Genomic DNA, 14,959 nt, shown 5'->3' on the forward strand with positions numbered 1-14,959 from the left:
AGATTACAATACTTTTTTCTCAAGTATATTTTTCCCCCTTTTCTACTCAATTTTATACTCTTCTAAGCATAAATAACTATGGTATTTATAGACCCTAAATGACTTAAAAAATAGAGCCAAAAAAGGTATCATCCAGGGTTTCTCGGGTCTTGGCGGTACCATCACATGCAGCACTAACATTGGGTGGTACTATTGCCTGACACACTGACACTGGGCGGTACCACAGCCTAGTCTGGTGGTACCATCGCCTGATAGTATGGAAATGTGTGCTCTTGACTTTTCCAGCTCATAGGTGGTTCCAAACCTTGAGTCACCGAATGAGCCTTCCACTTGATCCAAAACAATCCCAGCTCAGGCCCAATGGGCCTCTAATTGAGTTAGTATGATTACACCAAAAACTAACTCAATTATGACCTAACTATGGTCAATTAAGACATAATCGATTACAAGACTAGAATTTTATGTTGTCCGGCATGTCATTGGTTTATCCGACGTTTCGTCCGATCCTTCGGTGTATCGTCCTCTCCTTCGACGTATTTTTCAATCGATATGTTGACTTCCCGCAACTTTCGATCTCCTTAACGCAATGTTCATTCCTTCGGCCTGATACTTGAACTCACGACACGAAGTCCTTCTGTCGGCACATCGACCGATCCTCCGGCCGACGTCTAATCTTCTGATATGTTCACTCCAGCCCAACATCCGATTTTTCCTGCTTTAATCGATTTACCTTTTTTTATCGAAGTTAATTTTGCGTCACTTCAAATGCAGATTAGATCATAAACCCATCAATTGATTTCATCATCAAAATCTAAGATTCAATTATCTTCCCCTTTTTGATAATGACAACCAATTGATGACGGAGTTTAAACTAAACTCCCCATATCAATATGCCATAATTTCAATCATGAATTATATATAATACATCATATCATTACTTACATCATAAGTTCAAGTATTGCATCCAAACCATTATATATCATAAAATTTTATTATACCATGCATGATCATCATCATACCTTCTCCCCCTTTGTTATTAACAAAAAGGAGAAGTGCAACTAGCAAGTTTTTGAGATATAATTTCAAATCATTGCATTTATCATCATGCAAGCTAGTAAACTTTTTCAGATATGAAAGTTAGCAAATTTTTTGCATCTTTTGAGATGTGCAAGATAGCATGTTTTTGCATCTTGTTGAAATGTGCAAGCTAGCACTTCTCTTGGATGTGCAAGCACTTTTGGTTCTTTTTGAGACATGCAAGCTAGCATTTTTGTGTTTCTTGAGATGCTAGCAAGTTTCTTTCTCCCCTATATCATTGTAAGAAAGAAGAAGAAGAGAATAATATAATGATGCAATTCATTTCCATTTACATCAATTCTCTAAGCATCACTATGCAACCATAAATACAAAATAATTGTACATAATGAAAATCAGGCTAAAAAAGATCATGTGAATACCAAAAGATATGATTCATTTTGATCTCTAAAAAAAAAAAGAAAATAAATCTTAGGAGACCGAATGGTAAGAGAAATCTTAAGTCATGAATTTTGAAAAAGAGATTCTCTTTGGTAAATAATAAAAAGCAATATAGGAGAATAATTTATCTTGATTTATGTATAAGAAATCTCAAGTTATCAAGATCATGATTTATATATTAAAAATTTTAAAGACATGATTTATAGTGAAAAAGAAACATAGGAGATAAAAGATCTTAATTCATTTAGAATAAATATCAAATATCAAGTGAAAGATTTGAAAAAAAGTCATTCAAATTTAAATAATCAAAATCACTTTCATAGTTTAAGAGATTCATAAAATAACATAAATTCATCAATATCTTATTGAAAAACTTGATAAGATAGAGATTGAGAAATTTTCAAGAAAAATGCTTTCCTCTTTTTAGCTGTTTCAATTCATATGATTGATTTCATACAAGCATGCCCAAATTTTTTTTAATGTTAAAACCATGCATCATGTTTAAAATTGAAAAACAAGATTTATCACAAAAATCATCAAGACTTCAAATCATTATGAATAATTAAATTATTAAATCATCAAGCATGATTTCATTAAACATAAAGCATTTTCAATCAAAATCATTTTTTTTCAGCTAGTGAACTTTGTGAAGTGTGTTGGATCTCCGATCAGAAGCCTTAAGCATCAACTATCAAAATTTTATTTTTGCTTCTAGGTTTCGATTGTAGAGATGTATACAAGAAAGGTAGGTTTCCTTTATGTACCCATTTGATTTTGGGTCCCTCATGGTTGGATATATCTATCTTGATTTTTGGCATAGGATCATTTATGGTTCTAACCCAAACTAATTTGTGTGGATTATACCTTTTGAATGGATATTTATATGTAAAATGACAATGTCTACTATAAAAATTATACTTAACCTTAGGGGTAATATATAATGTGGGTCCTTTAACAAATGTGGTTAGCTTTTGTTGACTGTTACTACTCATAAAGCCGATTCCTTCTTTCTACGAACATGACACTTAGGCAAGATTCATGTTTAAATATTTATTACCAATTTTAAAATTTTTTAATGTCTGTTTTAGTAATAAAATTTTCTTTTTGCATGAATCTAATTCTTTACATTGAGTGCAAAAGGTTAACATGCAATTATCATGCTCATTTTTTAATTTTTTAAATTCACTAAGAAAAGAAGCATGATTATTTTTTAATAATTTATAATTTTTACTAACTAATTTAAATTCATCAAATAAATCATGGAAAGCATCAAGCAATTCACTGTAAGGTAAAGGAGTTTCGGTTGTCATTTACCTCGTCGTCGAAAGCTATTAAGGTGTAGTTTGCCACTTTATCTTTGTTGGTTTGCTTATCGTCTGTACTCGATTCGTCCCAAGTCGCATTGAATACTTTCTTTTTCTTTGACAGCTTCTTTTTACGTTCATTTTTATTTTTTGATTCTTGTTTTATGAACCTTTTAAATTTACTTGTGAGGAGTTCAAAGTTATGATCACTTGAGTTTTCGCTCGAGTGGTCTTCTTTTGTTCTAAGTACCAAATCCTTTATGTTCTTTGGAAGGTTATTCTTAAGTTCATCATGTGTCATACAAGTCATTTCATGTCATTAATGAACCGATGAGTTCTTTCCATGGAAAATTATTTAAGTCCTTTGCCTCTTGTATTACAATTACTTTCAAATTCTAATTTTTAGAAACAGATCGTAAAACTTTATTAACAAGTTCAAGATTTGAAGAACATTTGCCAAGAGTTTTTAAACTATTGATGACATCCATCAAATAGGTGTATATGTTAACAATAGTTTTATTTGGCTTCATTCGAAATAATTCAAAATCATACATTAAAAGATTTATTTTAGACTCTTTAACTCTACTTGTGCCTTTATGTGTAATTTCAAGAGTGTGCTAAATGTCATCTATAGTTTCACATAAAGAAATACGATTAAACTCATATTTGTTCAAAGCACAAAATAAAGTGTTCATAGCTCTAACATTCAAAGAAAAAGTCTTTTTCTCCAAATCATTCCATTCATTCATTGGTTTGGAAGACTTTTGAAAACCGCTTTCAATAATATTCCATAAACTGAAATCTATAGAAAGTAAGAAAACTCTCATTCGAGTTTTTCAATATATATAGTTCGTCACATTGAACATAGGAGGATGAATGATAAAGTGAATATCTAGATTGCCGGTAAAAGCCATTCTCTTGGGTGTTAAACCAATTGAGAAAAATCTTGGCTTTGATACCAATTGTTAATAGCGAAAAAATATTTAATTTAAAAAATATACGAAAGCGTAATGAGCATAGTGAGAATAAGAAATCAGTTTGCAATATAATTAAAAAACGTAAAGTAAATGCAAACTAGATTTTATAGTGGTTGTCCCGACCTATGTCAACTCCCGATTCCTTTTTACTCGAGGCCATCGACTTTCACTACCGATCTTCTTTCTAATAGGCAAAGATCAACTACCCGTACAACTCTTTCTCCTTTTCATAGGCTCAAGAGAGAACATTTTCGCTTCTCTCTTTTAGACTTCACTCCTCCCTTAGAAACCTTCTAACTCTAGGAGGAAGAGACTCACTAACTTTAGATAGATTATAACACTTTTTTCTTAAGTATATTTTCCTCATTTTCTACTTAATTTCATGCTCTTCCAAGCAAAAATAACTGGGGTATTTATAGACTCCAAATGACTTAAAAAGTAGAGTAAAAAAAAAGTCTCATCCCGGGTTTCCCGGGTCCTGGTGGTACCATCACTTACAGCACTAACACTAGACGGTACCACCACTTGACACATTGACATTGGGTAGTACCATTGCCCAGTCTAGTGGTACCACTACCTGATAGCATTGAAAAGTATGCTCTTGACTTTTTCAGCTCATAGGTGGTCCACCTAACCTTGGGTCACCAAATGAGCATTCTACTTGGCCCAAAATAATCCCAACTCAGGTCTAATGGGGCCCTAATTGAGTTAGCATGGTTACACAAAAACTAACTCAACTACGACCAATAACATGCACTTCATCCGATCCTTCGGTGTGCATCGTCCTCTCCTTTGGCGTATTTCTCAATCGACATGTTGACATTTCGTAACTTCCGATCTCCTTGGCGCAATGTCCGATCTTTCGGCCCGATGCTCGAACTCACGACACGAAGTCCTTTTGCAAGCACATCGATCGATCCTTTAGCTGACGTCCAATATTTTGACATATTCACTCCAGCCTAACGTCCGATTCTTCCTGCTTTAATCGATTTATCTTTTCTGATCGAAGTTAGTCCTGCATCACTCAAAACACATATTAGATTGTAAACTCATCAATTGATTTAATCATCAAAATCCGAGATTCAATATCCTCTACTATTTCTTCTATTGTCAATACATAGGATCGATGCTTCCTCTATCATCGATAGGTAGGTTCAATGGTCCAGCTTTTGTGCGCAGTTTTCTCATATTAGGACCGCACTAAGGGGGTAAATTAGTACTTTCATAAAAATATCGGTTTGAAAATTTTAAACTATGAAACCATATTGGAAATACATTTAAACTTAAAAAGCAAGTGAGAGTAGTAGACAATTGAATCAATAATTAATGATAATGAAAAGCAGAAAGAAAGTGCACACCGAGCTTATAGTGGTTCGATCGTTGTAACCTACGTTTACTCCGGATTCTTCTTCCGTTGATGCCACTAGCGTTTACTAATGGTCTTTTTTCAATGGACAAAGACTAACTATCCTCTTTATAACTCTTTCTCCTTTTCACAGGTTTAGGAGAAAACTTTTAAAAGTCTCATACCTCTCTTAGACAAAATTCTAAACTTTTGAAGAAGAGAGGAACTCTCAACACTTTTCAAGATTATAACTTTGATTCACCAGCATTGTAGTTCACTCTTTCTTATGTCTAACTAGTAGGGAGGAGTGGGGTATTTATAGGCCCTAAATAACTTAAAAAATGGGACCAAAAATTAAATTTTTAGGTCTTCCAGTTATGGGTTATACCATCACTTATGCTGGGCGGTACTATTGCCTAGCAGAGCCTCGGAGACGGGGCTCTGGCAGCACTATTGCCAGCTTAGATGGTACCACCACCTAACAACATTAATGCCGGTAGTACCATCGCACAGTCTGGGCAGTACTACCACATGACAGCTTGAAAAAATGTGCTCTTGACTTTTCCAGCTCATAGGCGATTCCACCACCTGACCCAATCTATGTGTCATTGAATGAGCTTCCAAATGAGCCCAAATCAATCCCAATTCAAGCCCAATGGGCCTTTAATTGAGTTAGCATTGTTATACTTGAATCTAACTCAATTAAGACTTAAAACTATAATGATCATGACTTCAACGATTACAAAACATAGAATCTTATGTTGTCTGACATATCATTGGTTCATCCGAACTCTTGACACATCATGCTATCCTTCAGTGTATTGCTCGATCTATATGTATGTTGACTCCTAGCAATGACCGATCTTGATGCAATGTCCGATTCTTCCCGCTCGATACTCGATCCTTGACTCCGGGTCAACACCTGATTCTTCTGCTTCAATTGTTTTGTCTTTTCATGATCGACGTTAGTCATGCATCATTTTTCCTAAAACATAGATTAGATCATAAACTCATCAATTGATTTCATCATTAAAATTCGAGATTCGACAATCTCCTTTTTGATATGACAACCAATTGATGACGGAGTTAAACTAAACTCCTCCTATCTATTGGTTATATCGAAATAAAGCAAACTTGAATTCAAAAATAATGATAACATTTGAATTCAAGTGAAATAATTTTTATCATAGTGATATATGCAACATATCATATCAAAATTGCATATATTGTGCATCATAATTTTAAATCAAGATACATCATAAAAATTTTAAATCATTATGACTTTGGGCATGCATGATACTAAAACATTAAATTTTTAAATCATCATTACTTGGGCATAACATGAAAATTTTTAAAATCATCATTACTTCTCCCCCTTTGTCATCAACTAAAAAGAGGAAAATGCATCTAGCAAGTTATTGAAATATGCAAGCTTAGCAAGTTTTGTTTCTCCATAGATGTGCAAGATAGCAAGTTTTTGCAATGTGCAAGTTTACAATTTTGCTTATCTTGAGATGTATAAAATGGTAATTTTTGTGCATAGAGGATCAAAAAAAATTTTAAGTCAATAATATCAAGAAATTAAGAGAAGGATCATGATCCGTTTGAAAAAAAATCTCCTCTTTAGTGAATAGCAAAAGGAAAAATCATAATAAACGATCATGATTCAAAAGAAAAACTCAAGTCATGAAAATTGAGAAATCAAGATAACCATCCAAAAAGAAGAATTTATGCATTTGGAAGATTTAACATGCTTAATTCTCTTCGAATAAAATCGAATTGTTCCTCATTAAAAGGTTTAGTAAAAATATTTGCTAATTGATGTTTTGTGTTAATAAAATCTAAAGATATATCATGATTATTAACATGATCCCTAATAAAATGATGTCTAATATCAATGTGTTTAGTTCTAGAGTATTGAATGAGATTCTTTGTTAAACAAATAGCACTAGTGTTATCACATTTTATAAAGATGTTTTTCAAGTAAAGTCCATAGTCTTCTAAAGTATTTTTTATCCAAATAACTTGTGCACAACATGCACCTACTGCTATATATTCAACTTCAACTGTAGATAATGCAATAGAATTTTGTTTCTTGGAAGATCATGAAATAAGTCAATGACCTAGGAGTTGATATGTTCTAGATGTGCCTTTTCTATCTATTATACATCTAGTAAAGTCAGCATCGACATGAGCAATTAATTCAAAATTTCTAGATTTTGGATACCATAATCCTATATTATGAGTTCCTTTTAAATATCTAAAAATCTTTTTAACTATTTTATAATGAGATTATTTAGGATTAGATTAAAATCTAATACAAAATCTAGCACTAAACATAATATCAGGCCTAGTAGCTGTAAGATATAGTAAACTACCTATCATGCCCCAATAAGTCCTTTGCTCAAAATATTCTCCATCATGATCCATATCTAATTTTGTAGAAGTGCTCATTGGTGTGTTAATAGCCTTAGCACTATCCATACTAAATCGTTTTAATAGATGTAAAGCATACTTAATTTGACTAACAAAAATTTTATCACTTAGTTGCTTAATTTGTAATCCTAAGAAAAATGTTAATTCACCCGTTAAGCTTATTTCTGTTAGGAACGAGTCGACACTAAGAGGGGGGTGTGAATTAGTGCAGCGATAAAAATCACGATTTTGAAAATTCATCATTTTGTACGATAAAACCGATTTTGGAAGATGTTGACTTGAAAGCGTATTCGTAAATGTATTGAAAGCAGTAAGCAAGTAAGGAGGTTTGCAGTAAGATAAATTGCACAAAAGAAAAGGCAAACTGGATTTTTATAGTGGTTCGGTCGTCGTGACCTACATCTACTCTACTGATTCCTCTTCCCTCAAGGCCACCGGCATCCACTATCGATCTTCCTTTAATAGGCGAAGATCAACCTCCTTCTTACACCCATCTTCTCCTTTTAATAGGTTTAGGATACAACCTTTACAAGCACACACTCCTCTCTAAACATAATTTTAAGTTTAAGCTAGAGGAGAGGATTTCTCAAGAGATTTCTACAACATTTTCTTACTTTTAAACTCTTTGTGCTTATGTAAGTTAACCTATTTGTAGGCTTCAAGTTGATTCAAACTCAGAGCCTAAAAATATCTTATCATAGGTTTTTTGGGTACTAGCGGTACCACCGCCGTTCTTGGGCGGTACTACCGTCTCAGGATCTACCACTGGGTGGTACCACCGCCTGACAGGGGCAGTACCACTGTTGGCAGCATTACTGCCAGCGGTACCACCACCCAAAATTCCTGGGGTGATGTTCCCCAGGTGGTGCCACCCTCAGCCCTGGCGGTGCCACTACTGACCAGGCTTTCAGCACCCTGGTTGGGCCTTGAATCCGGCCCAAACCAGCCCATGTTCGGGCCCAATTGGTCCCTAACAGAGTTAATGGGATTATCTCCCAATCCAACTCTAATTATGTGATAACTACGATTTCTAAGACATATTCTAAGCAAGATAAGTCCGATTTCTTCCGGCGAACTTTCGACGATCTCTCGGCAATGTTCCGGCGGACTCTCGGTAAGCTCTTGGACATCACGACGATCTTCTTGGTAAGTTCCAACGAGCTTCTTTGGCAAGCTCCTGAACTTCTCGGTTGGTTCTGACAGAACTTCCGATGAACGTCCGGACTTCTGACAAACTCTTGAACTCCCAACGAAATCGCGTTCTTGACTCCGGAACTTCATTTTGCTTTATGCTTTGCTATCGTAGTTAATCCTGCACATATTGCTAGTCATAGGTGCCCAGCAAGCCAATCACGTGAGTGATGACATGTGTGACTTGATACAGAATCTTTTTGCTTATTATATTTTGGCAATATATCACTTTATAACTATTATATATATATATATATATAATATATATATATATATATATGTATATATATTGTGATGTCCTTGGATTTGTGCAATGGGAATCGGATCGTGATGAGATCACGATAATGAGATCAATTCACCTTTAAACACAGATCCTAAATAATCCCGGTCATAGGTTACTCGAGAGGGACATCGTGATAACCGGACAGACTGATGTGCTGTATACCTGTACATATGATGGATACAGTTGGTCTCATAGCTGCTCATGTAGGGACACTAGAGATACAGTACAGGTGCTCATTGGAGAATGAGTTCACTGATTGATCCGCTTACGGAATGCTGGATGGTTGATGATGCCTTATTGTCAGACAGCGATTCCGTAGTCCTAGTGGTATATCTGGTCCTTAGACTTGAGACACCAAGGATGTCCTGTATGAGTGCTCCACTCTTTGAAACAAGACTTATAGGTTTGGTTGTCCCAGATCTAATACAGCTGGACATTGGGAGTGGTAGTCGACGTTACGAGGGCTATTGAGTGTCAATAGAGGATCATCCACTCTCGGCATCATGAGAGGAATATCCCATGTGTTCTTGCTCAGACAAATCCCTGGCCAGGGTCATTCGGGTTGAGAGAGAAAGAGTTCTCCGGGAGAATCCGATTAGAGCGAGACTCGAGTAGAAACCGTATGGGTCTAATAGCACCATGCTCGATATACGGTCTCTGGGATATTAGATGGATGAGGGACTATAGGTACACGGTAACTGAGGACAAACAGGTCTGGATTGGATTCCCCTATATCATTTGGGGACTACAGCGTAGTGGCCTAGTACGTCCGTAGTCGATGAGTCGAGTGAATTATTACAGAGATAATAATTCACTAAGTTAGAAGGAGTTCTGATAGGTATGACTCACGGCTAGCTCGATATTGGGCCTAGAGGTCACATACATATGGTAGGCATTGCGATGAGTAGAGGTACGAATATGAGATATCCGACGGAGCCCTTGTCTTATTGGATGTAGATCCAATACCCACTAGGGGAGGATCCATTAGGGTTTGACAGGGGACCTCTATTAATAGGAGGGATTTAGAGCCTCATAGGCTAGAGCCTTTGCTTGCCTCTCCTATTCTCCTTCCCCTCTCCACCTCAGAGCAGGCTTGGAGTTTTGAGGAGCGTCGTCGCAGCTCTACTGTGTGGATCACCGCTAGAGAGGAGGACACTTGACCTCCTTCACCCTATCCTAAAGATTTGCAAGGAAACAGGGATATACGATCTTCCTAGGTAACACAATCTACTATATACGTAGTTTTTTCAGTTTCGCAGATTTTGCCCACCAATCATCGCACGACGACGAACATCTCTTTGGGAATCGGGGATTTTGTTTTCTTGTTCTTCCGTTGCGCATGTGATGTCGCCCCCAAGATTTCCCAACTGTGGTATCAGAGCCAGGTTGTTCGTGCGATAGATTGGTTTTGAACTGCGTATGTTGTGTTTTGGAGAAGCTTTTGACGTCAAAATCGTTGACGCAAAAGCGAAAAAGGGAAGCAACTGTTGCTGCCCTCGCTGCCGTCGCAGATGGCAGCACTGCCATTTGCGTGCAGGCAGGCAGCCTGCAGCAGCAGCCGCAAGGCCGCGCGCGTGCAGGCAGCCCCCTACGGTGGCGCCCACAAGTAGGGTCGCAGGCACGGCGGCCACCTGCGCGGGCACTGCGCCCGTGCGCAAGGGCAGCGGCGCCTGCGGCCGCTGCTCTCGCATGGTGACGCGCCGTAGTGACACGGACTTAGCTGGTTTTGCCTAAGTCGTGCGGCACCCTTGCGCGTCCGTCCGCAAAGGTCAGCCTCCCCGAAGCCTCCCATTGTCCCTTAGGACCAACAAAAGAGAGAACGGGTTAAAGAGAACGCCTCAAACGGGATCCACAAGCAAACATGTCCGAAAAACACTTCATAGACAATGCCAATTACAAACAGACTTTACAAGCTCTGAACAGTGGCACAACAAAGGGTAAAATGGTCCATTACAGACCGAAAAGCTCTCGCACGTGTCTACATGACACAACCTTTATTTACAAGCCTAAAGAGGCCACCAACCCAACTAAAATGGGACTATTAAGCCTTCGGCCGTCCCTTTACATGTTGTACAAGGCATGAACATGCCAATAGACACGGACAGATATAAGCATTACTTCAAACACCTTGTTTAGAAGTTTGTCCGTGACATTCTCCCCCACTTATCCCTTCGACGTCCTCGTCGAAGCCTTTGTGAACACTGCAACTCTTCGCCTTTGCTGAGTCTTCAATCTTCTGCTCCAGCTGCAATGCGCCTCCTGGTTCCCAGCTGCTCTCCGCTGCTGTTTCTGAGTAGTCGAACCTTTGATCCGCCATGCTGCTTCAACTCGCCAATGACTCTGGCTCTGGTGTGGGGTTGGCTGAGTTGTATTGATCCTCGTTGATTCCTGCGGATCCACCAAATGAAGGAAAAGACCATTCTTACTGCGCCAGTTTCTCAAAATTTCCACATGCTGCTTGAACTGGGTGGATGCTTGTTGGAGCTTTAACGAGCATCGCCTCACAAACTTCTGAAGTTTTGGGTCCTTCCTCCACAAAATCTGCTCATTGACTCTTCTTTCAGTTAGTTGTCACATCCAAGTAGGTTCGCATCACTTCCGCTTTCGATTGGCATTTCGTTGGGAAGTGAAGCGGACAATCTACTCTCAGTAGCACTGATCACCGTTGGTGAGGATTTGACAACTATTGTCTTCCATTATCTTCGAAGGGTCTTTGAACTTGTGCAGAGCTCCTCTGCTGGATAGATAAGAGAACTGGGGTACTCGGTTTCGCCCATTCTCTTAAGAGTTGAGAAGGCAAAGGTTACTTGACTTCGCCCGCCTCCTCGAGGTTGTACTTCATGCATCGAGCTGGTTACTGGCCTTCGCCTGCTCTTTGCTCACACTTCTGAAGCACTTGAAGTATTTGCACTCCTTGCGTTGAGTTAGCTACTGTGATTCACCTTCTCAATGCCATTGAACTTCTGGAATGCAGGAAGTTTTCACCCCAACTTGGAGTAATTCTCTGATAGATGAGGTCGCCTCTGGGATTGTACCGTCTTCTCCATCAACCCTGCCGCCTACTACACTGAGTAGCAAAGGTACAGCACCACGTACTGCTTGCTTCGTTCCTTGGTCGTGCACTCTTGCATGACCCGAAGTCCTTCACTTACGGCTATCTTGATGAGAAACTTGTTGACACCGGTCTTACGAAGTTTCTTGGCCTCTGCCCTTCAGCCTTGTCTCGGTACTTGGAGATTGCCTCTGCATGCTCCACCTCCTCGGCCCCTTTCACGACCAAGCGCTCTCCCTCCGTGAGAGCAAGGGATCAATGACTTTGACGGAAGTCCCGCCTCTGCGGTACCATGGCGCTGCCATGCCCATGGCCCTACTATCCGTCGTCTCGCATCTACATCCCTTTTCTTCACAATCAGTAGATATGCCTTCGTGACACTCCTCTGAGTCCACCTCCATTCTCACTGATTGCTTGATTTTGGGTAGCTAAGTCCCTCTGGACTTGTCGTCGCTTCCTCGCCCCTTTCGACCTCCTGCTTCAACACCTCTGTGTTCTCCAAGCAGTCTGTTTGGTCGATGGAAATACAGACTACAACTCCCATGCATGGCCTCTGCCATCACATTGTAGGGTTTGCACCGATTCTGTTCTCCTTAGCTTCCTTGGTAGCAACGTTCGCTTACTCGACCTTGTCCTCTGACTTGTCGGGCTCCCTTAAGCGAATATGAGCTCTGGAGCAGTCCAACTCTCCAGCTGCTTCGATCATACCTCTGCATGATCAAGTCCCTCTCATGGGACTCACTGGTACTTGCATTCGAACTTTTCCCTTGGTGGAACCCAGCCCCCATATGCTGATGACCAAGGTTTTCATCCGATGCAAAATTCGGTGCACGCCCGGAAGACCCGCCTCTGCGGTACCATGGCCTTCACTCCTTGAATCCATAGCCCTTATTGCCGTCGTGTTGTTCACCAAAGCGGAGCTCCCAGTAGCTCCCGATCATACCTCCATATGATCTAGTCCCTCCCGGGACTATGTCGTGTGTGTCGCATTGCCACGAACTGTCCCACCACGATCCGCTGCACCATGTCGCCTCCTGGTGACATCTCCATTGCATTCTGATCCTTGTGGAATAAACTCGAATTGTGAACCCTCCATGTGTGGCCTTTGCCAATACATCGCAGGGTCTCCTCCACCTTCGATTTTGTTCGCTCCTTTGGCAATCGACCTTCATCCACCCACTCTTGGGTCACACCTAGATGAAGCACCGCTCTAGGACAGTCCGTCGCCTAGTAGCTCCCGAAGTCCACCGACTTCGCTGTAATTTGTGTGCCATTGCCTGGATCCTGGGCCTCTGCCCCTACCAGCACAATCTCCGCTGCGCACTGCTTCCTTCATGGCAACTTGAATGGCAACACTGTGGCATATTCTTCAAGAGTACCCGCCTCTGCGTCCTCTTGCCCCGTGCTAAGGCCTTCTGAACCCAACTTCGCCTCCGCAAATTGAGTCGCCTTAGTTCCTCCATCAAATGCTCCTCCGAGATAAGGTGCATGTGCCTAGAAGCTCCCTTCGTCTTTGGCACCATGCAAGATGAGTCCGCTCCGTCAGAATGAAGGACCCATGGAACAACATGATCCTACTCTTGCCTCTGCAAGAGTTCATGTCTTTGACCTCTGTCTAAGGAAAGCACTGTGCGTCTGCTCCATGTTCCAACTTCTCTGCTGGCTCCCTTCATGCGGCTTGGGTACTTCACCAAGTTACACCCAAGTTGCTCCGCTCCTCGTTTTTGCATTGAGTCGATGGTGGCCCTCGTGCCCACCATTCCACGGGTCAGCCCTCCCTTGAGTCCGATCTCCACATCGACTCCAAGTGTGCCTTCATTTAAGTTGCTTTGGGTCGCTCCCCCACTTGATCTCGCAATGCATCCACCAATGCATTCTCTCAAGCGAGATCATGCGACGACTCCTCGCCGCTTGCTCAGTCCATCGAGCTTCGTGGAGTTGTTGTTTTGTTGAGGTACTCCTCCTCAACATGTGCAGTCCGTCGCACATGATTCTCCCTCTGGAGAGCCGGGACTTATCCCTCCTGGATAACTATCCCATTTGAGCAACATCTCTCTTCGTTTCGGAGACCACCATCCCCTTGGACTACTCCGATCTGCTGAACAAACTGTGCATTGTTCTGCTTCTTGCAAACGCACTTGCTAGATTGCGCCTCCACGTCAATACAGCCACCGCTGCACCCCTCAAGGCCTAGCAACATGCTGAACTCGTTGCACACTTCAGCCTCCTCCGGACGTATCCTTCGCATGCCGAAGAGAAAGTTTCAATGCTCCATGGCGCCGAGTCTCGACCGCCTTGGGATGGCCACGAACAATCCATCGTCCGCATACAAGCCCATGCATGAGTACCGAATTCTTCGAGTTAGCAATTCCCCTCACCTCTGTGAGCTTTGCACAACTCTTTCGGTCGCTGAGCAACTCATTCCACTTTGCATGGTCTCGTCCTTTGCCAAGCGCCTCGTTTGCCTTGAGCAAAGTTGTCAACATTGAGCTGTAGCTCAAACTCAGCCATCCCAACTTTTGTGCGCTCCAAATTCTTCCAAGCTTGCCTGTTCTCGTGGTGCCTCCTGCGCGAAGGGTTGGCCATTCCTCTGAATGCCAATTTTAGATGCCCGCTCCTCTGAGCGACACTTTTCCCTACATCTCCATGCCCGTTTTCCCTCAAACGGTCGCGCGTGTGCTGACTGCCCTCTATGCAGCCCCACTAGGTCCCCCACGTTTTCATGTCAAGTGTTTCTATGAGTGCTTGTCCCGCTCTGATACCATATGACACGGACTTAGCTGGTTTTGCCTAAGTCGTGCGGCACCCTTGCGCGTCCGTCCGCAAAGGTCAGCCTCCCCGAAGCCTCCCATTGTCCCTTAGGACCAACAAAAGAGAGAACGGGTTAAAGAGAAC

The sequence above is a fragment of the Musa acuminata genome, chromosome BXJ1-11, assembly GCF_036884655.1.
Source record: "Musa acuminata AAA Group cultivar baxijiao chromosome BXJ1-11, Cavendish_Baxijiao_AAA, whole genome shotgun sequence".
NCBI lineage: Eukaryota > Viridiplantae > Streptophyta > Magnoliopsida > Zingiberales > Musaceae > Musa > Musa acuminata.